At 42.0% G+C, this 26,500-nt stretch overlaps 1 long non-coding RNA gene across 1 annotated transcript in view; it reads right to left on the reverse strand.

Annotated features, from left to right (window-relative positions):
* Window positions 1–13,722: 13,722 nt before the first annotated feature.
* The window catches only part of LOC136790317 (uncharacterized), a 30,904-nt gene continuing 18,126 nt past the window's right edge, over window positions 13,723–26,500 (reverse strand). Inside the window, exon 3 of the long non-coding RNA XR_010829974.1 lies at window positions 13,723–16,404. This is a non-coding gene — a long non-coding RNA (uncharacterized lncRNA). The remainder of the gene's footprint in view (window positions 16,405–26,500) is intronic.

The raw sequence follows: 26,500 nt of genomic DNA on the forward strand, positions 1-26,500 counted from the left end.
GGGCCTCCACGCAGTTTCTTCTCATGCTCTTCTTGGAGTCCATAGCAGCACAGCTTGGGGTAACTCTACTACTCAGCAGAGAAACAGGGCAAATGTTTGGTCTTCCCAGAGGAAATTCAGCACAGGTTTTTAAGGAACTCTGCAACATGCCACTAAAGTCTCCTCTCTGCTGGGGTTCGAGAGAGAGTCCTCTTTGGATGAAATGGAGTAAAACAAAACCCTGAGGATGAGGAAACCCCTCAGTTCCTCCCAGACTCTTCTTCCTCTGCTCAAACTTAGAGTGTGTAACTAAACCTCCTAACAAAACAAAAACAAACCTAGGAAAAAAAAAAAGAGGAAACACAGGAGACTGGCATATACCAGCTGCTTTATAGATCTTTTCTAACGTGCCCCATATTTATTCAAAACTGGTGTGCAACACCTGAATGCAATTCTTCAGCCTGACTATGATATAAGCAGAGCATTTTCATGCCATCAGTAACCTGATCCCACCCAGCTGGGCTGGCTCCCTGACAGCAGAGGCATTTCATCTTACTGCACAACCATGCTACATCTGCAAAGACAAAGAAGCTGCCATAAAGGGGTTCCCAACCACAGCAGAAGAGGGGCTGGAGGCGGGGGGGATAAGAGGGAAAAAATAAGACCGTATCTGCTGCACTCATGCTTAATATGAACACAGTCACAAAAATCCATCAAGAAGACGAAGAGGTTCTCAGATAGGGAAACTTGCTTGCTAACATCACACAGCCTGAACTTCTACCTGACTAAATGGCTGCCTGGCAACAGAGCACAGAGGGACTGAACTCAAGCTGCCAGCAGAAGCACGGAGCTGGCGAGCCCGCTCAGGCTCCGTGTCGTGAAGCCGCGTTTTCAAGATTAACAGGGCCAAAAATAGGCTTGGAATCATATTGCGCTTCACAGAAGGGTTTTACCAAACTCCTGAGCAAAAAGGGTCATATGAGCAGGCACCAGGGGATTTTATTAAGTCCCAAGAATGGCAAAGAGTAGGAAAAGAGGGTTTTGATTTTTCAAAAATCCTTTTTGTTGTCAGGAATTAAAAAAAAAAAAATTACTCTGATATATTTTTGCAGCTTCGAAAGCAGAAAAGGTATCCCATTTTACCATGCTTAGGCACCTATGGCAAAACTTTAGGCTTCATTTTGGCAGTTTGGAAACTTCCATCTTATTTTCAAAGTTGACTTAAGCAAATAATAATTAGTGATCTCATCTAAGTCAACAGCAAACTTTCAAGAATGCTCTCGTGTTCACAGAGAGATTTCTTCTTCATTAAAAAAAAATATGCGTTTTTTTTTAAACACTGTCTCATCTTACTTATTTTTTGCTGAGAACTCCAGTCCTGCAGATCCTCTAGTAAACCCCTGGGAGCCTGCCCTTGTCAGGGTACAAATGAGAGACCCGAGAGATTACAGAAGGGAAACACCCCAGTGCTCAGATACAAACAGGCATCCCCGCGCATCCAAGTCCCCCACTGACTTCAGGGCAAAGGAGACAGCAGATGAAAGATTGCATTAGCAATGATTTTCTGGATCTTCATATGCCAGGCTCTCTGGAGCTCATTGAAGTTAATGAGAGCACTGGGTGCACAAAACATGCAAGACATCCCCCTGCAGAAGGGAGGGAGGCTGTGGCCCACTCACTGCAGAGTTTCCTGTGTTCATTTGTTTATAGAGCAGAGTTGAGGTTAGTTCAGAAGAGAGTTCCTCATTTCCTCCTCCTCCTGCCCCTCTCCCTAACCAGATGTGACAATGTTACAATATTATTATCCTGTCAGCACCACAGGGGGAAATACAAATAAAACTCAGGGTGAAAGGAGAGCCAAAAGAAAAATAGATCCAAGGCAGCACCTTTCAGATTCACTAGCCCATCTCAGGGAATTGCAAACCTGTACAGCTGGGCTGCAGTTTCATTTGAAATGCCTGTGGGCAAATGCTTAACAACAACTTTTAGAGGTCCTGATGAATGCTATGGGTGATCCTACTGAAAACTGAGGAGCTACCTACAGCCAAGGGATGGGACGTGAACCACCGGGGCTGACAGGGTGAATCACATGCTACACTGAACAACCAGCCCCAGAGGGTTTCAGCATGCCGGTGCCCTTTGGCTCCTTACTGTCACTGGGAAAAGCAAACCCAGACTGGAGTTTGGCTATACAAACCACTGGCTTACTAGTTTCCCTTGCAAGTCTCCCACCACAGACAAGCCGGCTGGGCTTTCATCCAGCCATGGGAGCCACAAAAGAGTGCACAAGAGGAAATCTACCTAGCAAAGGAAACAGAGGAAGGAGACTGTTAAAATGAAATATGATTAAACATTCAAGATATGTAGAAGACTCCACTGAAAGGCTTTTGCGTCTGCTTACTATACTGAAAAAGTCAGAGATACCGTATTGAAAAAATCAGAGATACAACAGTTCTAGGGCTGTGTCTCGTGAAATTCAGAAGGTCACCCCTCCATTCCCTGCAGCCTTTCAAAGAGTTATAGTCACAAAATTAACCACCACCATCTCTGCTCGCTACATGCTGTAGCCAAAAGCACAGCATGGTCGATATTATTCTTCTACAATGCTATAAAGGTAGTCTACTGCTTTTCCCCCAGCTGGTAGACTGAAAGACACATGGTCATTGCAGAAAAAAAAAAAAAAAAAAAAAAAAAACTATTAGCTATCTGTAGATCATTTTTCTTCATTTTTTTTTCTCCTCCATAAAAAGACTGATAAATAGAAACTCTTGCCCGAATAAAGATTTGTCAAAATCTCTAACCCAAGAGGATAAAACTGCCTTCTAAAAAATAAAGACCTCACAAATATCTATCCTGCTCTACCCTTTGCCCTTTCACCCCCCAGATTCCCCAAGGCATGCTTCCACTCTGCTAAGGAGGAAAAGCTTCTTTCATCACTTCACATGGGACCAGGATTTGTCCCCACGTCCCTAGAAAGTACAGAAAGAGCTTTTAAAATGCTTATGCAACATACTGCTGAGAACTACAGGTCTGTCACCAGGTAGACAAAAATCTTTGAAATCTTCCAGCCAAACACGCAGGCTTTGGAGGACAAGTGTGTCTTAATATGGGGTCCCTACAAGAGCAGCATTACGTTCTTGCTTAGTAATGGTGTCTCCTGGCATACAGATGGATCTCTACTGGGGCTGATAAAGACGTAATTGAATTCTGAGTTCATGTTCATTCCAGCTCTCTGGGACTGAACTACAGAAACAGTTTCAAGCCCGAAGGTGGTTCGCATACCACTGCGGTCCTTTCATGTGTCAGCTCTGCTAAGCCACTGATTATGGATCTTGACAGACCCATTAATCCTCACGCAGGAAATTATCCTGTTTCTTCTAAGTTGTAAAATAAAGCATTACAGAATCACAGAATCGAAGGGGTTGGAAGGGACCTTGAAAGATTATCGGGTCCAACCCCCCTGCCAAAGCAGGCTCCTTAGAGCAGGCTGCCCAGGGAGGCGTCCAGACGGGCCTTGAATATCTCCAGAGAGGGAGACTCCACAACCTCCCCGGGCAGCCTGTTCCAGTGCTCCGACACCCTCACCGTGAAGAAGTTCTTTCACATGTTGGTGCGGAACTTCCTGTGCTCCATCTTGTGGCCATTGCCCCTTGTCCTGTCCCCACAAACCACTGAGAAGAGGTTGGCCAAATCCCTCTGTCTCCCACACCTCAGGTATTTATACACATTGATAAGATCCCCTCTCAGTCTTCTCTTCTCCAGGCTGAGCAGACCCAGGTCTCTCAGCCGTTCCTCATAGGGAAGATGCTCCAGGCCCCATATCATCTTTGTGGCCCTCCGCTGGACTCTCTCCAGGAGATCCCTGTCTTTTTTGTACCGGGGAGCCCAGAACTGGACACAGTGCTCCAGGTGAGGCCTGACCAGGGCAGAGTAGAGGGGGAGGATCATTCATAGAAATCATAGAAATCATTCATAGAATCATAGAAAGCATTCCCTTTCTAATGGAAAGAGCCTCACCGTGCACCTCTGCAGCTAAATGTGATGTAACCAGCAAAACATCTGCCTGGACTGACTTTGGTGGAGTGCAGTTTGAAACAAGAAAGACACCCACAGCTGTCAGCTGAGCTACTGGTTAGCAGGAGGGAGACGTGAGGGTCAGCTGACCTCTTGAAAATTAGACACTTGCTTTGACAATGTTAAAAAGGCCAGCCCAGATGATCTTTGAAGCCATTCCTACTTGTAGTAAGAATCTCCACAACAATCAGAGCCAAGCCTTAGAAGCCCCAAATTTCCAAGAGCTACGCCAAAATAGCAATATCTACGCACTGGTAACAAAATAACTGGAAAACATAGGTTGGGTTCATGCAGAAGGCTCAATTTTTTCTCATTGTGGACTCAATGCATTGCGAGTACTTTGAACACAAGCCCAGCAAAGCCAGCAGGAAGCTCTCCATTGCTCTCAACAAACAAGGGGACTGATTCCAGAGTAAGAGCTTGGAGCTCCTCTGCCCAAATGCACATTGCTACCCAATGCAGCATCTCCCCTCTCTCTTTTGCCTTAAGACAGAGGTAGCATAGACGCATCTCACCTTTCGGAAGGGACACATGCAATGTGCTGTACTTTACAGTGGTGCCAAGCTGCAATCCGATCACTTTCATTCTTCCACTTCCCCCCTAGCTTTCCAGTGTTGTTCTACAATTTGTGAAGAAAGCGTGTTGGTGAGGAGGCAGACAAGCACAGCTACCACCAAATGTTCAGTGTAGTTCTGTGAACAGCTGGCATGAACCAATGATCTCATGCAAAGTAAAGTTTAAGCTAGCCACAGAGAAGAAAGGACAATGTATCAAGTAGAAATCAGCAAAAATGAATAGGAGTGGATATATTCCCAGAGAAGAAAGTGCGTTGACTTTGCAAGGTGTTTAACAACCATGTTGGAAAGAGATGCCCTCTGGAGCACGCCCTGTACAGAGTTCCCTGCTGTAATCAACATGATTATTTGTCTGGTGTTAATACAGTAACATGTGGCTTTGCTGAAAAGTCCCTGGCTGCCTTTCAAGCTCTTGAAAAGACACCAAAGACTTTTGTTTTGATTGCAAACTATTTTTCAGCACCTCTGTGTTAGAGTGCCCACGGAGTCATTTGACAGGGCTGTGTGACTCAGGCACTTAAAGGAAAGAACTAATGTTAGATGCTAACACCCACGTAGGGACTTACAGACTTTTTAAAAAATGACTTCTCTTTTCCCCACCAAATTTTCCTGACACTTCCAACTTACTAAGTTACTGTTTATTTTATAAAAAGGCTGTCTTAACCTCAGTTTGGAATGAATGCATCACCAAGGAATCTAATGGTATGGTAGTGCAATACAATATCACTTCACAATACCCAACTAAAAGAAGCCACTAAATTATTTACAGTATGTATTCACAAAGTGGTCACATTTTCATGATTCATTTAAACCAGTACGATGTAACTTTTTTCAAAGGTGCAAGTTGTTCTCTCCAGGGTCATCCCCTCAAGATGAAACCATTCTTTTATTTTTAGAGTTTTATTGAGATAAGGTATTGAAAATTTGTCATTACACACTGAGCATGTGCAACCGGCGTCCCATGCTGACGACGCAAAGTGTTGACTGTTTGGCACCTAGAAAACTTACTCCTTCCATTTTAACAACAAATGTTGGGTACCTCTATAAGCATGATCCTTTTCCCATCAAATTCGGCAAAGTTTCTACAACACGTTATTATCAAGCATCTAGCAAACTGTTCAGATTAAATAATTCGAAGCTGAGATGGTAGCACAGAAAATATGGGAGGTGATTGAGAAAACCTGGATCTTTTCATGTGGCACTAAATCAAAATCACTGAAAAACAGTGTTGGTAAGGGTGAAAGCCTTATACAGCCACGGACACAGCAGAGCTTTCAGTGCTAAATGTGCTGGGAAAGGCAGAAGGTTTGAAAAATCAGCTCTTTGAACTCTCAGTGCAGATTTTTATCTCTGCAGAGAGTGCAGATTACCTGGCCAGGCCTGTAGCAGAGGAGCAGCATGTGCAAACAGACCCCTGTCAGCAGGAAATCAGGCCTGAGTTACCCAGCAGAGAGAACCCCCCTGCACTGTCCTGCCACATAATGGCAACGTGGCTTTTGTGGTTTTGTTTCCTGAGCTGGAACCTTAGCCTAAGATTTTCAGGGGAGTCTGAAGATCACCACCAAGTCCCACAGGAATTCAGCACTAAAGCACCCCTTTTATGCTTTTTGAAAAACTCAGCCACAGCTACATGGACAGTCCCTACACTGGAACAAGAAAATGGAGTCTAGGAGAGGAATTTTAACAAGGCACATTAAGCCTCAAGGAAAAGTGGTTATGTTTGGGATGGTCCACATCCTTTTATCAGAAAGAACGCTCATTATAAGCTGAAAGCAGCTTAAAAATCAGAAGTATCCAACGTACCAAACCAAATAAATGCATGAGATGCTCTGTCTATTCTCCAGTGCCTTGAAAAAGTTGGAAAAAGCGACAACATGCTTATGGTTTAAAAAATCTGACCATCTTCCTGTATTTAAACAAGGAAGTAACTGTGAGTAACTCTTGGTTTTGCTAGGGGCATTCACTGAGGGTATTCTGAGGTTTGCCTTACAGATGAGGAAACTGAGTCAGAGGGATTAAGTAGAGGGCCCAAAGCCACAGGCAGAATTCCCTGCCAGGACCAAGTTTATTAAAAGTCCCCTGCATCCACCTGACTTCCAGTCATATGATGAGGCCTCTGTTGTTTGTCACAACTACAACCATTTCGCCTGCTACTGTAAAACAAGAAGGATTAAACCTGTCAGCATTTACAGCTGGGATATTCCTGAGAATTCCTAACAAGAAATACCGATGAGGCAAACCATTTTATCCAAGTATATTTTTGTTTTGAAGCATTCACATGCTTGCACCAGTAAAAGCTATGAATCTACTGCAGGGAAGTAGTTTTCATGAAGTCCAACATGATTTCTCTGTATTGAAATCACATTGCTTAAAATATGAGCGTGCCATCTTTCAGCACCCAAATCCCTGCAGAATGGGACAGAGACACAGCTTTACAGAAGCATCATGTTTCCACTTCCAGCTTAACAATAGCTTAGAAGTGCTGGTATCCTGCAACGAAAGCCCGAAACTTAGTACAAGCAGAGAATCACAGACAAGAGGGTAAAGAGAGGCCACCTTATCTATCTGCTGGCTTCTCTCCAGGACCTAGGCCTGAAATGCCCTTTCTTCAAGACTCCCCCACTTAAATCTTCTTCCAGGCTCCTGCCACAAGAAGAAAATTAAACACCAGCTTCCCTCCCAAAACAATTGTAACGCAGTTTCGAAGGCCTGTATTGCAAACAGTGTAGCTCAACAGTAACAGAGAGAAAGTTTACAGGGATTCAAAAGCCCTAGGTAAAATGGACTTCAAATTGAAATTGCTTTCTGTTTACATAGACTCTGAAATCTAACTACTGAAATACTCACTTTCATTCGTTAGCTGAATAATCTTCCTTTATGAAAAGGAAAGGGGAAAAACCCTTGCCAAAATACTGAAGCCCGATGTATTTCCATTTCAATATATTTCAATGGTAAATTTCAGTCCTAAAAAGACTGACAGACAGGTTTATACCAAAACTGAGGCCAGGTCAGAGCTGCTTAGGGCCTGGTAGCTGACACAGCAAGCTTCTTCCCCTTACCGTCAGCAAACTTTCAGAGCTAAACACATTTGCTAGGGGCTGCAACAAGGCACAGTAGCGACCTGTGGGTTTAGCAAGAAGTTCTCTAGCACGTTTTACTTCATAAAATTACAGGAATGTAATGCTAAAGAAAAGAGTTAGTCCATGCCTGTGACTTGAAATATGACAAAAATACATTTAAACCATCCTTGACAATCTTTTGTCTTTTCAGCTCAGATAGTTACCTAACCTGATCCAACACCATTCCAGTAAAACCAGAGGAGTAATGCAATATGAGTAAGACGTATCTGCTTTTAAATGTCTAGAAAATATTCACAGGAAAACTGTCAAAGACAACTTAATCTAGCCTCCCAAGCAGACAAACAAGGAGGTTGATACTTGCTATAACTGCAAGTACTGAATAATGAAAATTAACCAGTAAAAAGAATCAGTCAAAATAAAGATTGCCCAGATAGGTAAGTTCATTTCCACCATGCAGAGCTCATTTCAGCACATTTCCTACTTATGCAGAGCTCATTCCAACACACTTCCTATTCAGGCAAGTACAAGCATTGTACTTCCTCAACTTGCCCTACTTGCCTAACCTAGACCAAACAGACTACACAGCTCTTTTTCCGTATTCTGTACTTTCTGCCTATAATTTCCAAGCAGGTGAAAACCACTTGGATTCTTTCAAAAGGCAGTTCTGGTTTCTACTTAAATTCCCCAGAACAGCCCAACATGATTTCATGGAAATTTCTGCATTTATTTTTCTCTGTTTTTGACTTTGCAGTTGAGATTTAACTCAACAGCAGAAACAAGCCTCTGACGTTTAAAATCCCAAAGCTGGGGCCTCCTCTTTTGTGCACAGCATTGCTCTGTATTAGTGAATATTTTTATGATCTATGTAAAGGGGCACTCACCACCTCCCTACTGATCCAGAACACCGCAGCCTCTGCAAAGCTCAGGGCAGGATTGCTAGGGAAGGAGAAAAAGTGAGAAAGCAATCTTGGTCTTTCACTGCTACTTAGTTTACAATCATGTATATGCAAATCCAGGCAGACCCACTTAAGGTAAGTCCTCATAAAATTCCAACAAGTCCCAAGTCTCCAACTGCTGCCTAATTCTCCCTAGCTCCCTGTTCTGTGCTCATAATGCTAGTTTTCCTCCCTGGAGGAGTTTATTTGACCATCCATTAGTACAAGAATGATCACACCAAGTCAGAGCAAGTAACTGCCTCCTACCCATCTCCACTAGTGGCCAGCAGAGAAAGCCCCCCGAAGAACATAAAAATGAGGCCCACATATAAATACTTCCCTACCGCATTCTCCCAGCCTCCAGAAATTTTCAGCTCAGGAACGTCTTGTGCCAGAGGTGGTTTTAGTTTTAAATGCTCTTATTGTTTTTTTTACCCATGAGTTGGTTCAGGAGAAGCTGCAACAATCTCAGTTTGTACCACCTCTACTGTGGTGGCTCGCAGAGGTCCCAGACCTTTCTTGCTTCCCCCAGTTTGCTGCAGTAGTGGTGATTAATGAAGCCAGCTGTGTAAGCTTCTCCCCCACACTGCAACTGAATATGACAGATGAACCTAAGGAGCCTGGCTGATGCCACACAGCATGGCTGACGACAGCACATCCGTATCAGCCAAGCACCATGCCCAGCTCTCCCCTAGCTCCTCTTACTACCTCTCAGCCACATGAAGAAATGCCACTTGAGTAGACAAATACTAGGGAAACTTGCATGCAAAACCCTGTTCTGCAGCTGGTTTGCTGCGTGAACATCAGCAAGGCAATTTGCGATCCTTTTTTCAACAGAGGGGCTCCTACACAGACTGAGTCAGAGCAGTTTGGCTCCCGCTTAAATTTCTCTGGAAAAATGTATTTCTCTTTGCTGAATTACAGCTGAAATCTCCTTTGAGTCCTCATCCCACAAAAGGAGATAATGCACTGAGCTGCCTCTCCAGAGGTGATGGGGAGGAAAGACATTAAAGTCTTCTTGTTCAAGTGTTCAAGTACAGTGTTGAAGGGGTCCGTATATGGCAAGAGCCCATTGTCTTTACAGACAGCAGCACCACTGTAACAGGCAAAGCTGGGTGGCGGGTGGCATCCTTGTTCTGTGAAAACAGCTGGATCTTTGTCACGCTCCCTCTGTGCTCCTACTTCTAACACGTGAGCAAATGGGCTCTCCCACTGTACACTTGAGACAAGAAACGTGTAAGTGCACAAGCACGCACATCTGATCACACCACAAGTGGCTGCCTCATGCTCAGACTCTCACATAACACAAAGCCCTGATTTTTCACACTTCCACCTGTGTGCTTTTTCTTAGGTATGGACAAAGTTGCAATGGATATGCCATTTGCCAAGCTGGGGTAGGCATGGGGAGGGAGAGGGCTGATGGAATGTGGGAGAAGGTACTTGCTTTAAGCTCATTTCTCCTCGTCCCTAGCGCTGATGGAATTGTATTCTGCACACACGCTGAAACATTAGCATCGGCTGATTTGGAAGGAATATTGGAAATGAAGTGATAGCAGAGTAAATGTCAATGCATTCAGTGTGACACAGTGAGCACCAGATCTTAAACAGCTTCATCATTGTGGCATTTACTGTATCCTGAAATAATATTAATCCCACTGTTGTCCTTCTTGATGGAATCATCCATGAATATGGTTTATGGGACTGGCCAAAGTGCTAATAGGTTAAAAGAACAACCTATCCAGTGTTCCACTAAATTAAGGTCGCTTCATGGGATTTAATGAAACAAGTACTGCGTGGGGTTTCAAAGGACGTTCCTGTAATTCATGTCTATTTAGGGCTCCTGCTAACCAGAAACCTAATTTCTTTGAGTAAAATAGGTTTTTGTGAAGCCTGGCCATGTGAAAAAAGCTTTAAAGGGCAATAATCAGAAGACCTCATCTGTAACACTTTGTTATTTCGGATCAGTGTTTTGAAAGTTTGGGGGATGGAGTTACTTCCAAAAAAAAAAAAAGTCAGTCTGCAAATCAATCAGAACAAATGCGTTACTGCTGCTTGTCTCTCAGAAATGCCTACATGGTTAGAGTGAGACCACGACACTATTAAGTCACAAATGGTATAGGGGCCTAATAGGGCACAGATCCTGCCTCACAGACTGAGCAAGTGAAATGGCTCCCGTTTGCCCAATGAGGAACTGATGCTGCTTGCCCACAGTTGGGCCACTGTCTCAGACAGAACTGTATTTTCTTCCCCAGTTGCGTATGTATCATATATAAGAAAACAAAGTCAGTATTTAGCATGAGTTAGTACAGATATCCACTATGGAACATAATAATAGTAAATTCAGATTAGTTCTTCTATTTTAAGGCCCTGCTTCCACTGTTTTTTTCTCGTGTCCCTGGCTCAAAGGAGCAGCTAAAGGACCTTCTACAAAATACTTTTGGAAGTCACCTTAAGCATGGATGAGGGCCTGCACCCAGCACTTAACATCACTGATCATCAAAAGAAAAAAATTTCATCTTAGCAATTTCTAGGTCTTTAAAGAGAAATACTATACATAGCAATTATTGCGGCTTGTGCCCGTGCTTTCAGGGTACCAAACTGAGGTTTGTAGAAACTAAAGAGCAGCCCCAGCCCCTAAGGATCTTACAGTCTGAGCAGTATTAAGTCATATCCTGACATTTCACCATGAAACAAAGACATGGTCAGAATTTAATAAATCTGACTACCTGTGCACTAATGACAATCCATGAAAAGGCTTCACTGGGAAGGGAAAGGAAGAATAGCTTTGTCAGTGGAGACAGCAGAAGGAATGAGAGACTGGCAAACTGTTTACCAGAAGCAAAATTAGGTCAAGACACCAGAGGTAATTCCCTGCTACTGTTCAAACTGGATCTGTAACAACCACCACAGGCCAAAAATTTGATCAAGGACATAAATTCACAGTTGCCTCGAGAAAAATTAGTCTTTCCATACTTTGGAATACCATAGTCAGTTAAGTACTCCTCGGAAGCCCGAAACAAGCCAAATACCAATAGCCACACTACATCTATGACTCGGATTCAGATCTTGTATCCAGTTTCTAGATTCTGGAAACAGACTGCTGATAACTTTACTTGAGCCAAGCACTAATGCTGACAGGTACTTGGCATTAATGTGTGCTGTCAGAAAAAGGAGGAGGCACAGTGTTTACATTTCCTACCTCAGTGATTCCTCTCAATGGCTTGAAAACTTCTACTGCTAGTGCAGGCTTCTTGCAAAGGCAAAGTCAGCAACTTTGACTATTGCATCAGACTTCTGCCAGCTGCAAAGGAGCTGGAGCTCTGCAGCCAAGCATGCCCACACCAGAACCTAGGGCCCCAAGCTGGGCTCCACTGATGCTGTGAGAGAAGCTATGGGGATGGCAGCTATTTCCAGGAAGAAACGCTAATCCTCCCCACACCAATCTTCCACCTGCAGCAGGGAAGGGGTGGCTTCTCTTTGACTTTCCAAAGATTTTATTCACAGCTTCACCCCATCACAGCACTGGTCCCCTCAGATAAAGCAAAACCTTCACACTGCCAAGAAGTCCTTTCCCTGCCTTGCCCACAACATTTAGGAGAGGCATGCACACAGATTTATGTTTATGGTTCACCAGTGTGCTTATGAGGCAAGGAAGATGAACCCCCAGGGAAAGATGAACCCTTCATTGCTTCCTGGAGGAAAAGGCTGCTACAGCACCTCACAGTGTTTTTAAGTCCTCAGAACACAGGGTTACAATTCAATGGGCTGCCCTACCTATAACAAATTCTTGAAATCTAATAGATACTGTAACTTTTAATTCCAGCAATCCAGTGCTCACCGAAAGCAAGCAACCTTGAATATCATGGTAGCCAAAGTCAGTGACCATACCTGAAAGAAGTCTCTAGACTCACTGCAAATATAGCGTGCTGTGCCTGCCACCCGAACTGTCTGTGCACACAGCTGCCTTGCAGGCAGGTTGTGTACTGACCTGTCAAGTGGGCCTGCACAGACGTGGAGACTTGAGGCAGCTGTTGGCTTCTTGCAGGAAAGTGACTTCTCTGCGTCTACTGAAGGGACAGCCTGCAAGCAAATGCTTTATTTGGTTTTCTCACCTTTGGAAGGAATAAGGTTCCTTCCTTCACATGGGCTCAACTTTTAAGAGCAGACAGGCTTAAGGGGTTAAGGAAAATAAAGTCAGAGATGGGTCAGATTGCAACAAAGGTTGTAACTTGAAAGAAGGTTGGAAAAAAATGCAACTCCAAATTATACTTTGTCATAGATCGTGTTTGTATTAGCCCTAATATCCACTACACAGAATCCTTCACCTTCACAGACATGATCCAGACCTTGGAGTTGTATCCTATGAGGCAGAGATTGACTGGAACTGAGACCAACATATATCTTGTCTGCATGACAGACTGAAACACACACCCAACACGAGAAGAATAAAACTCTCTCTTGACTCTGTCTGCATTGCAAAAGAGAGAGGGGGAAGATTGATTTATTTAAACAGTACTTAACTAACAATAAACACTATCAAACCAAAGCAAACTAATGCTCAGCCATTAAAGCATCCATTCAATGGACCATCTGTCATATTGTTAAGACCTTTAGAAGTTGTTTAACAAAATGTTAAATAAGATGACATTCAGCAGCACAAAATGCTTGACTGGCTAATGCAACAAAAAGGGGCTGGCCTGCTGGTGTTTGATATACTGCCCTGTGCTGCAGGCTGAAAGCTCTGGAGTGCACCAGGGGCTGCCAGGCTGTCGCTTTTTATCTCAGTGAATGGTGCCAGAAGAGCCCAGAACCCCCACAAGCTACAGGCCAGTGTCAGCAGCATCCCGCAGCAGAGAGGAAGAAAATCCCTGTAGATAGGAACAAATGTACTATGTAAGGAGAGAAAAAGCAAGCAGAAGAAAGAAACTGGCCTACAATAGTGAGAAGGAAGAAAGTCCTGTATTTTTGCTGACCCATGTCTGTTCCAAATCCAGATGGTTTTATTCCAGCCCACCTCATACGTTTATATTCTACATTTGAAAGTAAAGTTTGATCTACTTGCTGTGAAAATAGTTCAGATTGGGTATGACAGACCATCTTGTAAATATCTGACAGCTTTAAAGATGGATGCAGTCAATTCAGCAAAGATCCATGCAAGTTTTGTTTGTTTCTTTCTTACGTGAGAACAGATTTTTCTCATTCCTTTTTGGGAAAAGCTATTCTGATGCAATATGACTTTTTAGAAACTTATTCCATTGATGCCAGAGGCTTGTGCAGCTTCAAATCTACTATTAAGAGTTAAGGCAGTGCAATTGAGTAAGGCAGGAAATTAGTAGGAGCAGTTGAAGAATAGATAAAATGCTGCCCTGGAAAAGCCCATTTCCTAAGAAAAAGTCTTCCTTTCAGATTTGCAGATGGAAAAAGAAAAAAAAAAAGATGAGTATTTTAAGCTTAGACATCTATGAGTTTTCAGAAGACACTACTGTAGGACAGCTCCATTGCCAGAGGTGATGCTCCCCAGGCCAAAATGCCAGTAACAAAACCAAAAATCTGTGAGAAGCAAACAGCAGCATGTAAATGGCTGTTAAAAATAAGGTTACTCTACAATTTAAATCCTTCCCCTAGCATTACAAAACCTTTTTAAAGACTCAAGGCTTCACAGCATTACAAAATGTAACCCTTTTTCCACCGGGATGCTTTACTATACAAGGATTTTGTTTCCCATACACCCTACCAGCACATTTACCTAATCAGTGCAGAAAAGAGAGAACCCAGAACACCAGCCGGCAGGTTGAAACTTCCCAGCAGCTCATCACTGACAGTAAGTATGGAGGTCCTTGGAAAATCAGGCCCCGAGCATCACAAGCAGAGTTACCCCATACTACAGACTTCTGGGGTTTGTTTCAGCTTGGTGACAGCTAATAAAAGTGTGGTATTAGCAGGCAGTATGGAGCTGATATGCTAATGCCTAGATTAGCATCCACATAAAGACACCCTACTGTCACTTCAGTAGAGCAGGCAAACTCTAGAGGAGATTATAATCTAGAGAGCTTCCTCATGTTTTCATCAAGCTTCAGTGGTAGCCAAATATATATAAGGATGAATTACCATTAAAAGTAACCAAGATTTCTAGGTTAACTTACTGATTTGGCAAGTATTCCCTCTGAAAACATTCTTCTAATATAGTGTTATTTGATACATCAAAACTGAGACACAGCCAAGTCCTAGAAAGCAGGAATTCAGTATATGTTAGCAAGGCTAGATAAACACCAACTGACAAATGCATAGAGTTTACCTTGGCTCGTTAACGGATACTAACATTGTAAGCCTTGTTCATGCTGTGATTGATACACAGACTTATCTGTTACAACTAAAAATAAAGAACCAAAATCAGTGTTTTCTCTCCCTGAAGTATATTCTTAGAAAGAAAAAAAAAATGTTATTCCAAGCTGTCTCTAGAACCCAAATCGCCTGCCATAAAGGTGCTACTCTCACGTGGTGGCAGTGGCATGTTAAGTATGAGCCAGATGTGGACACAGTTTCAGCTTAATAGCAAGAGTGATGGGGAAACCACACAGCCCATTTTCCTCTCAAATGTCCTCCCACAGCCTTTTTCTGCCTCTGCAAGATCTATTCCAGATGAATAAGGGACCTGGGAAAAGCAAGCAAGATCACAACAGTGTTCTGGTGATGATGTGAGTAAATAACAAAATATATATTCACTCCTTTCTTGCTCAAGTTGAGCTGGCTGTGAGTAGAAAATACTTACAGGAACATCCCAGAATGATCATTTTCCAAACTAAGAGCTCTAAAGGTCAGTCTTCAGTAATACCAAATTCAAAACTACCGTAACTGTGTCACCTCTTGGGAAAGAGGGAGGACTCTTCAGCAAAACATATGGCAATAGCAGTTTATTTTATCACACCGCTGTGTTGTTTTGAAGTGAAGGAAGGCTTGTAGGAAGACACAGTACCTTTTATTAGACCATTTATTATTGTTCCTTCCCCGCCCTTTTAAAAGTAGTTTATTTTATGGGTTAGGAGTGACTAGAGCACAGAAAAGCGCTCTGCTGTAGTACTTACAGACAACAGAAGAGAACAGAGCAAGAGAAAAGAAAAAGGAAAAATAAAGAAGAAATAAAGTAAGACAGAGTGATCTATTCAAAAGATGGCGTATGAGTGTTTTATTAGAGACATACACTGTCAGTGTGCGGGGACAGGAGAAACAGTAAAAAGACTCCCTATGCAACTATCTGGCTACAGACTGATTCAAGGAGGCCACCCAGAACTCCAGCCATGTCAACAGAAAGATTCCCAGAGATGCCAGCCCAGCGGCTCCTGTACGCACCCTTTCAATCTACAGGGATGTGAATCTTCAAGCAAGAATGAGGAGGCTGTGACCAGTTTCAGACTTTCTAAGTCACAGTGCAAAGTATGTAGAGTTAATCACGTAGCTTTATTCTGCATGGTAAATATGCCAGCTTTTGACACAGAAGAGCAAGAAGAGCATTTTTTTCCCCTCCATTTTGAGAGTTATAAATTGTGCTGGCCTGCCCCCTTAGATATGTATGCCAATGAAAGCTTCCTACCTGCACGCTTACCTGAAAGACATCACACAAGGTAACGGAAGAGCGCCAGCATGTGGAAGCTGTGCTGCTACAACACCAGAGAGACCTGGCTCCCACTGCAGATTCTTTGCTCGCATGATCATTAGTTAACTTCAAAGAAGCATCTGACAACCTTCCACAGCGCATGAAAAAAGCTGAAAAGATCAATTACAAAAATGATTAGTATGCAAACTACACGCGGGGTTCTGGAGGCAGCTATTTCTCCGTAAGTGTATCAGAGGCCAAATAAAATCATCCTACCCTCTGTTTACAGCATAAACACCAGTTATAAAGACACCTTTAAGGATTTTAATTCTATTGGAAACACATTCCTCTTTTCATGCAATTATATTGTGTTGAAACATAAATGAAGCTTTTGAAACATGAAACTAAGGAACCTTATTATCCCATAAAAGGACAAATTTGCTTCCATGGTGAATTAGTCATCTAGCTAATCTACCTAATTCCTTTTCTTTAAAGCAATCTTGCTCTCATCAAAAGTTGTCATTAACTGTACCTGTGGTTTTTATTCCAGGGACAAAGTAGTACATTGTTAGAATTGTGTGTTAAATGCCTGTTTGAATAACATTCATATGATAGTTTTGCAGTTGTGGAACTAGGCAGGAACCCAGTACCTTCATTGTAAATACTATTTTCAGTGACCTATAAAGTGGATGTAACAGAACAAAACACTCCTTTATAAGAGCCAGGCTTACGGGTAGGATTGTGCCCTTTATAGCAATGGGTGGTTTTCCACCTTTAGAGAGAGAAAAAACATTTATCAGACTTAGCTCTTCTCTAAATAAATCAAGAAATCGGGTTTCTAAATGCATCAGGCAACAATATTCCTTACAAGTATGAACTAGAAGCAGCTGCACTGACATCCACAGAACTGCACCTATTAATAACAGCTAAGGATCTGGGCTATAATACCACGCTATTAAGGGCCAGTAGGTCTCATCAGTCCTCCCTTAAGGAAAAAAAAAAAAATAGAGATTGAAATACAAAAGCTGGAAACCAGCTACTGTGACTGTATCATCAGGTTCATCTTTCAGGCAAGTTATGTGTGATTATTTAACCTGGAGTGGCCTTGGATTAGCATGAGAGACTCACAAAACCTGCAAACTACATACCAGGTCATTCATCCATGAGCCTATTTGATTCACACTGTTTCAGAATTAGCAGAACACATGCTGACTTGGTACACTGCCTCACTGTAAAGGCATTAAACCAGATGTGCAGCAACCGATCGAGACTGCCTTTTCCCAAGCACATTCTTTCTTCCTGCTCAACTATTTGTTACAGAGCTAGGTCTGCTGAAAGGTTACTGAACCACGCAGCTAACGAAAATGCACAGAGATAGGAGCTGCATCGCTGACTGCAGGAGAATTCCTCGGGTCCACGATGAGCCACAGAGAAGCTGTGCTGCTGTTAAACGGCTGATTAGTTTATTCTGCCAAACATCTGAGAGCATCATTAGTTACACAAATGGCTTGAATTATGATCAAATGAGCTGAGTAACCTGCTGCCACGGAACTCCATGTGAATCCTGTTTTATCAGATCCCAACATGTGTTACGCAGTGCGAAGCCATGTCTCCTGCTCCACCTGAAGGCTCAGCCAGGCCAGGGCTTAAGAGTCCCCTTCTGATCTTGGGACCACCTCTCCTACTCAATTGTTTTACCTGAAGATTACCTCAGTATTTATTCCCAAGAGAATAAGAAGCATCAACACAATACTTTTTCAGACATCTTTTGCTGCTGCATTTTCACACACTGTTTGACAGCACATATGTGGATGCGTTGCTCTTTACCTTAGAAAAAAAAACACATCTACCTGATGCTGGAAAACTCAGTGGTGATGGAAAGGAATTAATGAGATCAGTTTATTATTTTGCTAAGACAGCACCAGGCTGTCTCTCTTAGACCACAGAAAGAGTACTCTGCACAATACCAGCCATAAGATTTACTCCCCTCCCTTACTTTTTGGCATCACCCTCGCAACCCAACCACTTACAGCAATGAGGCTCTGCCACAGATCAAGATACATCAGCTCAAACTAATTACAATGGCAAAAAATTAAATGCCAGTATTTTGAAGCATCAGTCCTCCAAGTGAGTAAATCCCTCTATTCCAGCAAATTAAAGTTTCTTGTATAAGCAGGACAGCCCTACCCTTCCTTTATAAGCCATCAGTTTCAAACGGTATTTCCTCTATGGGGTATATAAACTCTCTGCTCAGAGAGGAAAATATCCAGCTAGTATCACTCCCAAACGTGGGCATCTCCCATGTAGTTACTTTTGTTTTGTGAGACAGTTCACTAAACAGAAGATGGCCTGCACAAAATCAACAGAGAAAGCAAACTGCTGTTCTCAATCCAGGGACACCAAAACTTTTTTATCCTGCAATAGAGAATGGTGCTTCTATGCACAATTTCCTCCAAAATCATTGCCTAGACAGGTATCAAGAAATACAAAGAGGTACTGATGAAAGATTTCTAAGGATAGACATAAATCAGTGTTCTCTTCTTTCTTAGCTTTACAAGACTCAAAATTAATTGCTTCATTCCCACCTCCACGAGTAAATGGTTTCTAAAATCTGAAGGGAAGAAATGCATCACACAAAACCCACCGCTGCCACCAAGAACTGCTACACTCATTTAGCCATGACTGATCAATCAAGAAGCTCTGCAGACATTGGCATGCCAGCACTGTCAGACAAGAAAGAAGCATCCAGTTTCACTCCTGAGATCAGCAGAGAGCTAACCGGGCTTCACGCCATGCCCAAAACCCTGTCCAAAGACAAGCTGTTGGAGAAGGCACAGCACAGAGCAGCTTGGTCTTCGCATATCCTGGGACACGTGCACTGAGTGCACCGCAGAGTCGTGCTCTCTCACTCATACACATAAGAGGTGGGATGATCTGCACAACTCCAGCTTCAAGGGTTCTCCCCCTTCTTTTATTACCTCCTCCTGGTGCTGAAGAAGCTCTGCAGCAGTTTAGGAATGAGGGAGAAAGGAGAGCGTTCACCTCCATCCACAAGTACTTGGCTAACGGACACCATTTTGTATCTACTGCCTGTTTTTACACACAAATGTGTGAATCCCTGCAAGTGCACTGACAGAATTAGTGACCTGCCTCAGACTTATTGTTCCCTTTCTGTTTTCAAGCGGTTCATGCAGACAGCACCTGAACTATAAGCACAGCTACACTCGAGCTACAGCAAGCACCCAGTGAAATGTATGATGGTCGGATCATCAGATAAAATAAAATCACAACGAACACTGTTAGCTATAGTAACAATGAGCCCAAGATTTAATCACACTGCACTCATGTGACTGGGAATTTGCCAAGAGCTTCAAGTTAAACACATAGGTTCTGTAAAAATAAACTTTTTATTCAGGAAATTCCCATTTATTTCTTTTAGGATAATCAGAACAAAATTATCTTGTTTTAAGGTGGATCAACACTCGTTTGAGTTCACTTGACTTACTCCACTGCCTCATCACATCTCAGTTTTCAACTACTACATCACTGGTAGACCACGCATAAAGTGGTAACATATTACACTGGAAAATATACTAGTATATTAATAATAATGAACATGATAGAAAAGTATCAGTTTTCTTCTCCTGCCAGGAATATTTTTTGCTCAATAATATGCTCACAAATCATGTTTAAGTGCAATGGCCTTACATAACGTATGGTGAAAAATGTAAACCACAAATAAATCTCTTTTTTTTTCCTTAATTTTTTTTTTTATTATTTTTAACTCAATTCTTTCTGTATGAAGTTAAAAAAAATAGAGCCTCCATTGGATTTTCATGTCTAACAGCTGTAAGGGCTCCCAGCCCTTAGCAGTGAACTTACATGTCGTTAAATAAGCTGATTCATTTTCTGCCATGATACCTTTTCCTAGTGCTGACAAGGATGTACTTCACAAAAATAAAACCACGGACCTCCATATTCCAAACCACCACAGATCCCAAAATACTGGGTTTTGTCCCCACTAAGAGACAGGACTAGCAGGTAGAATTAGTCAACGGCTCCCTTTTGTACAGACTCACCCTTCTCAGATCTGCAGGATCACTTTCCTCACCTGGCTTGTACAATGCATTGCGAGTGAAATATGACTGCTTTCATTAATTAGAAAATATTAGCAGTGCTAAAGCCCCGATCTCCCCTCATGACAAAAGAAAAAGAGTGATCAACAGAATTATGTGCACATAAAGGTGGAGTAAAAGAACCACCATGCCTCGCGAATTTGGCACTAGCATATTTTGTGTTGTTGCTGCGTGTTATTTTATTTGGGGATTTACTACGATTTCTAAGGCGATCACTGCAACTCTGTGCTTTATGAAAGGACATCTGGATAAGGCACATATCCAGAATTAGTATTCCTCTTGTAGCAGAACTCCAGCATCTGTTCCATATGCTATTGTATCTTGTACACTGACTAATTTCCAGCAGCACTGGATTTTGCAGGGTTTACTACAGTGCTGTTAGATGGCTCATCAATATGTTCCTCCACTTAGAGTTCAAAAATCTACTCAGCATTATGACATATAAACTTACAGGTTTTTCTCTTCCAAGAAGCCTCTCCCTATTACAGTTCTGTGTACTGTTACTCCTGCCTGCGTTTGTATCCCTGTACTTACAGAGAGAGCAGCCATCAGTTCTTTTCCTGCAATGGTCTTAAAGAAGTCTTTGTTCCAAAGCTCCTTAATGGAGCCGTAAGATATGGAGGCATTTTACCATCAATAATTTGTTACTGCTTAAGGGCATATTTTTCCTGCATAGTGTTCTTTCGTGTTTTCTTTTTGATGCCTCTGAATGACCTGGAGTGGGAGCCCAGTTCTGAGCAACCTCTGATAAATTATCAGGGTCTAGATAGAGAACACAATGCTGGGGAGAGGTTTGCCAACAGAATCTCTGTGCCCATCATTTTTATGATTTCTTTTATATTCTTTTTGCCCTTATAAGAAAGTCTCATTAGATTTCCCAAACCTCAGGTGTTCTTTTCCAAGTATCTCCTTTTAGTTTGGCCAAGAACCAGAGACTTGCTTCCTTTTTACCTTCCACTTTCTTCAGCCTTTCCAGTTTAAGACCCTATGTTGTTTTTGACACATTTATAACTCTACCACGTATCTACGCTCATTTGACACCCACCAGTCTGTCCTATATGCAATCTTAGACACTTTGTTCTATCAAGTGTTCATCAACTCAACTTCTTGTCTTCATCACTCACTCTGTTGCACAAAAATTACAAGTAAGTACTCGTGGGTGTACTGAGATATTCAAACTGATCACTATCGCACCTACATCTTGTCTCTCCTGCTTGAAGACAAATCTTTCATTTACCATCCTTTTTCTTTTCTTTTTTCCTATAAGGTATTTTCAGAGGGATCTTTCAACTCCACCAGGGATTTTGCTGAGCAGTGAATCATAAATGACATTTACTTTCTCACCCACGTAGTATAACCTAAGTGCAGGTTGTCATTTTGCTCACCGGTTTCAAACTGCTGCCAAAAGATTTCTGAACCAGCTTGTCCACTGCTGCACCACTGTGAACGTGTGTTTCCCCCAGCCCTCCAAGGATGCCGTAACTATGACCGCACACAAGGAGAACACTGTACTCCATTTGGATTTTCAGTATATTTCTCCCTGTATTTCTCTCTGTATTTTTTTCTTACCAGTTCTTAGTCAAATTTATTTCCATTTGCTTCCCCCAACTGTTTTATGAAGCCTGTCTACTTCATGCTTTACGACTTCCTCCCCTTTTCACTGCAGACTTCTTCACCCTCTTGACAAACCCATTCTGGGAATGCAGCTTGTATCAAAACATGACCACTTCTTTTTTGCTAGTTTCTTTTGCCCTCAGGAAAAAAAAAAAAAGGCACTGTACATCCTGTATATTCATTCCTCTCACATCAAAACCTCCTAGGAAGTCTGGGAGTATCTTTACAACCCCACCTTGGGCTCTCTGGGTTGTGAGCCTATCCACAGCCAAAAAGTGATCTGTTGAAAACATGCACACGTGCATGCACACACGTGCACAAACCATCTGTGGAGAGAGTTAAAATGCCAACAAATTAGCAAGTAACTTCAGTACACCACCAGCAAGACTCCCAGTGACACACTGCCCTTCAGGATGCCGTCCGTTCTCAAGCTTTCACAGCCGCCCCACCTCACCCCGTGAAGAGGAAGGGTACCTGACAGCAATTCCTGCCAGCAGCAGCCACCTATGTTTCGCTCTCACCACTGCCGGGGGAAGCTGAAGTGCCTGACGTGTCTCACCAGCCTGAAGGCTCACACCTAATCTTGTTTTGCCTTCTAGCTTCCCTGAGGTCTGTGGCTGCATTTTCTTCAGTGTCTTTTTCCAACGTCTTGATCTTTGACTTGCTACTTCATTTCTAGATTACCATTAATTTTATTACTAAGGTAAAAGTGACACGGTTCACAGAAACTTAGAAGTCTTTCAGTTGCCTACTCAATTCCCCTCCAACCATGCATTCATAAAGCTGACGTTTAAATCTTATTTGTCAAGGTACGGGATGGTTTTATGGAGATCACCTGGGATTTTTTTTTATTATTATTACTGTTTTGAGTGCACCTGCTAAGGAAAAAAGTTCAGCAATGGAAGGGTTTTCACCTCAATATGGGGGGTGGAAGGATTATGTAAACAACTTGCCTGTCTGGAAAGAGGGGCTTTGACAGGTCCCGTGTTGTCAAATGACAATTGTGACTTCTTGCATTTCAAAAGTCACGCTCGGATGGTTTCATGTGAAACCCTCTGGGTAATAGTAGCCTTTTGAGGTTATGATATCTCTGGATGGAATTCAATAAAAGAAATTCGCTTTCAATTGAAGCACTGGAACACCGCCAGACAGCCCCAACAATGCGATACGTCTCCAAAGAAAATTGGACTGATCCCCCCCTCCTTTTTTCTCCTCCCCTTTCTATTTCTCTCTCCATCTTTATTTGTGCTTTTAACCTTGTTTGTGGGTTGCTTTTCTGATATATTTCCTCTCCCAATAAGCTTGGGATGCTGAAGCTTAAAAAAAAAATAAACACTTGGGACTGAAACAGTAGTAGCTAGTAATAGAGAGACACAGCCGCTCACAGCAGCAACGACAAGTCGCTCTCAATAGCTGACCTTTGCCATCTACGTGAAAGGAAATAGAATAGAAACCCCTGCTCTAGGTGAAGGGGGGATAATATTACAACCACCAGCTTCCTAGTCCTTGTTAATAAGGGCGGTTGATGTACTTAGTTAGTTAGTTAGTTTAAGGCCAAGGGATGGGAAAAAGCTCACAAAACCTGCCTGTCTGCCAGAGGCAAAAGCGTTGGCTTTTTGCTTGGGTTGTCACTCATTTTGCCATGGAATTGTATTATTTTTTTCCCCTTAGTTTGACAAGACTGTAATCGTCTTTCTTCTCATTTTTATCCTCCGAGCAAATTAACACGTGTGTAGTTGGGAAGCAGATGAAGAAGATGCATCAGCCTTGAATCAGCATTCATTTTCCCCAGTATTTTCTTAGTCAGTGATCCACCTCTCATATTGTTAATACTACACACGATTTTCTTTTGATTTCCTGTCAGGTCAAATGGGCATAGGAACTCCACAATGAAAAATAAAAAATAAAATAATACGAAGAAGAAAACACCCCACAGCTTGGAATCAGACTGCAGATCTGTTTGGCAGACTTTGTGCTGAAGTTCCTTGTGGTTTGCATTTGATTCACCTTGGGTTGTAAATCCCTTCTTTTGTCTAGGACCTACAGTGATTTATTCCTTCCATCAGGTAAAGATTTCAAAACCAGTAAAGTAAGAGCACTATTAAAGTTAAAAAATCTGACCTGGTTCCTCTCCCTACAGTGTTACTCATGCTTTTATCCCTCCAAAGCTCACAAGCTACACAGGTTCAGGTCTGGTCAAATGTCAGCTAAGAAAACAGGCATAGGAGAAAAAAAAATAAAAAATCAGAGAGTCACTCGTTCTCTAGGTTCTCTTTTCTGATCAGCCATGTCAAAAGAATGACAAGAGATGCATAGGCAGTCTTTGACAAGAGTTGTTGAACCAAATTCCTGCTTCAGAGTGGTCCTAGTGATCCACTTGCACTTTTAAGAGACTTGGCTGATTTCTGGCATTGAAGCTGTATCTAAAAGAAAAGCTTCTGGGCTACAAGGTTAGATCCCACTCTTTTCATATTACTAAATTGTTTAACTTTTTTTTTTTCTCTGTACATACTATTATTTAGCTGCGATAGGACTCATTTAAGAAATTTTCCAAGAGTGTTTGCAGACAGAGCTCCTTGCAAAGACTTTGCTTACACAAATCCAGAGTGTCAGCAATAACATTAACCATACCTGATCCCAGTTACCTGGAGAAAACAATTTAGGTACTGTAGAAGCAAGCAGATGGCAGCTCTGGATAAATTTGCATGAACAAATATTAAAGAGGGATTACAAGTCCCCTTCTAACACACAATATTTTCACGCAAAATTCTCAGAAGCACAAGGAAATTAAACAACTGTGCCAAGCTAACCAAACTACTCGGTGACAGAGCAAGGAACAGAAAGCAGGTCTCCTCACTTCCCCTCTCACACCCAGTCCTGAAAATACATCACCTCCGTAGAGCACAGTCTTGGTGTAACGGGCTTTCCCAGGGGCTGGGATATTAATGAGGTACTAAAATATTTAGGTGCGTTTACTGCATCTCATGATGTTAGATTAAAAGAAATCCTGCTAGCTAGCAGTCTTTATAGTCTCATTGTCTCAAGTTAATATGTAAATAAAATGTGCATGTACGTCTGAGGGCAATGAAAGTTCATGAAGTATATTCTGCTGCTCAGATATTTGACCTGTCTGAATTCAGAGCGCTAGGCTTGGGTATAGCATCCATTTGGACTCAGTTTTCTTGTTGTCACTATATTCAGGTTAAGGAAGGGCTTCAATTCCTTTCCTGGGTAGATTTACAAAAAACACCCATTTTTTTGTCCTTTATGGAAAAACTATCAGTTGTCCAGAACATCTTCTCCCTCTTTCGTCTTTGCAGGAAATACCATTTACTCACACGTGAAAACATGTTCTACCTGCCTCTATAATGCATTGGGGTGTTCAGTATACCACACGATATAAGAAAACAATAATAAATAAATAAATAAATAAATAAATAAATAAATAAATAAATGCAGACCTACATTTTAAAGCTTTTTAGTATTTGAAAGATTTTAACTTTGTTATGGAGTAAATCAAAGCTCTCTAGGCAGAGCAGTTCATGAGAAACTCATCTACATTCTCTCATTTACCCTCTCCGTTTGATTTTTTTTTTAAGAAAAGAAAAAACAAACACTTGTAATCAGCTTCTAAACACAGAATGCAACAGACTTCTGCTTTTGAAGCACTTCAGACGTCTACAATCTAATAATTATGCTTTCTTGTAGCATTAGCAGAAAAATATTCCTTGCAGAGTACAATGTAAGATCAAATCTGCAAAAAGCTACAGACAGTCTTCATTTAATTTTCGAAGATCCACCTCACTCCTACAGAAAGAGTTAAGAAGTTTCCATTATATCAAGGATATCAAGGCTGCTGATGTTCGTACTGACTTCAGAGGGAATACTCATGTTCGTGCACTTAGTGGCCATGCTGCAGTCACAGGTGTGGTGATCAGCTACATCTGTGCTAGCACAAAACTGGTCAGGTCTTATACCATTAAGGGCAAAGAGCAGCAATATGTTTTTTTTTAAGCTATCAAGTGAAAAACAGAATTCTGGCCTGGCTTACATAGATAAACAGACCAGCTGCACAGCTAGCAAAAGTATGCTAGTGCTGGTGCATCTACACACACTGATAATTCTTGGATGTAGGTACAGGATAAATCCTGAAGTATGGCATCAAGCAATAAATAGATGCAGTCTTACTGAGATGAGCATATTATCTTCTCTTGCCAACATGGATTTTATTAGGTCGGTTAATTGTATGGTAATAAGAGCTCCAACATCAACTCTACTATGTGACAATCCAAGCACTTTCCTCCAGTACAACTTACTTTTAACACGACAGAGTTTATTTTGATTGTCACCCAGGGTGTATTATAAATCAAAATAAACCACACATTTGCTTATCTGAAATAGCATCCACATTGCCAACTATTAAAATCACAACACACTGTAACATTAAAAGACCTTGAAGTCCAAGCCAAGAATTTCATTTTTACCTCCTTTTTTCCTTCCTTCCTTCCATACTTTA

The sequence above is a fragment of the Anser cygnoides genome, chromosome 3 (assembly GCF_040182565.1).
Source record: "Anser cygnoides isolate HZ-2024a breed goose chromosome 3, Taihu_goose_T2T_genome, whole genome shotgun sequence".
In the NCBI taxonomy this organism is placed as follows: Eukaryota; Metazoa; Chordata; class Aves; order Anseriformes; family Anatidae; genus Anser; species Anser cygnoides.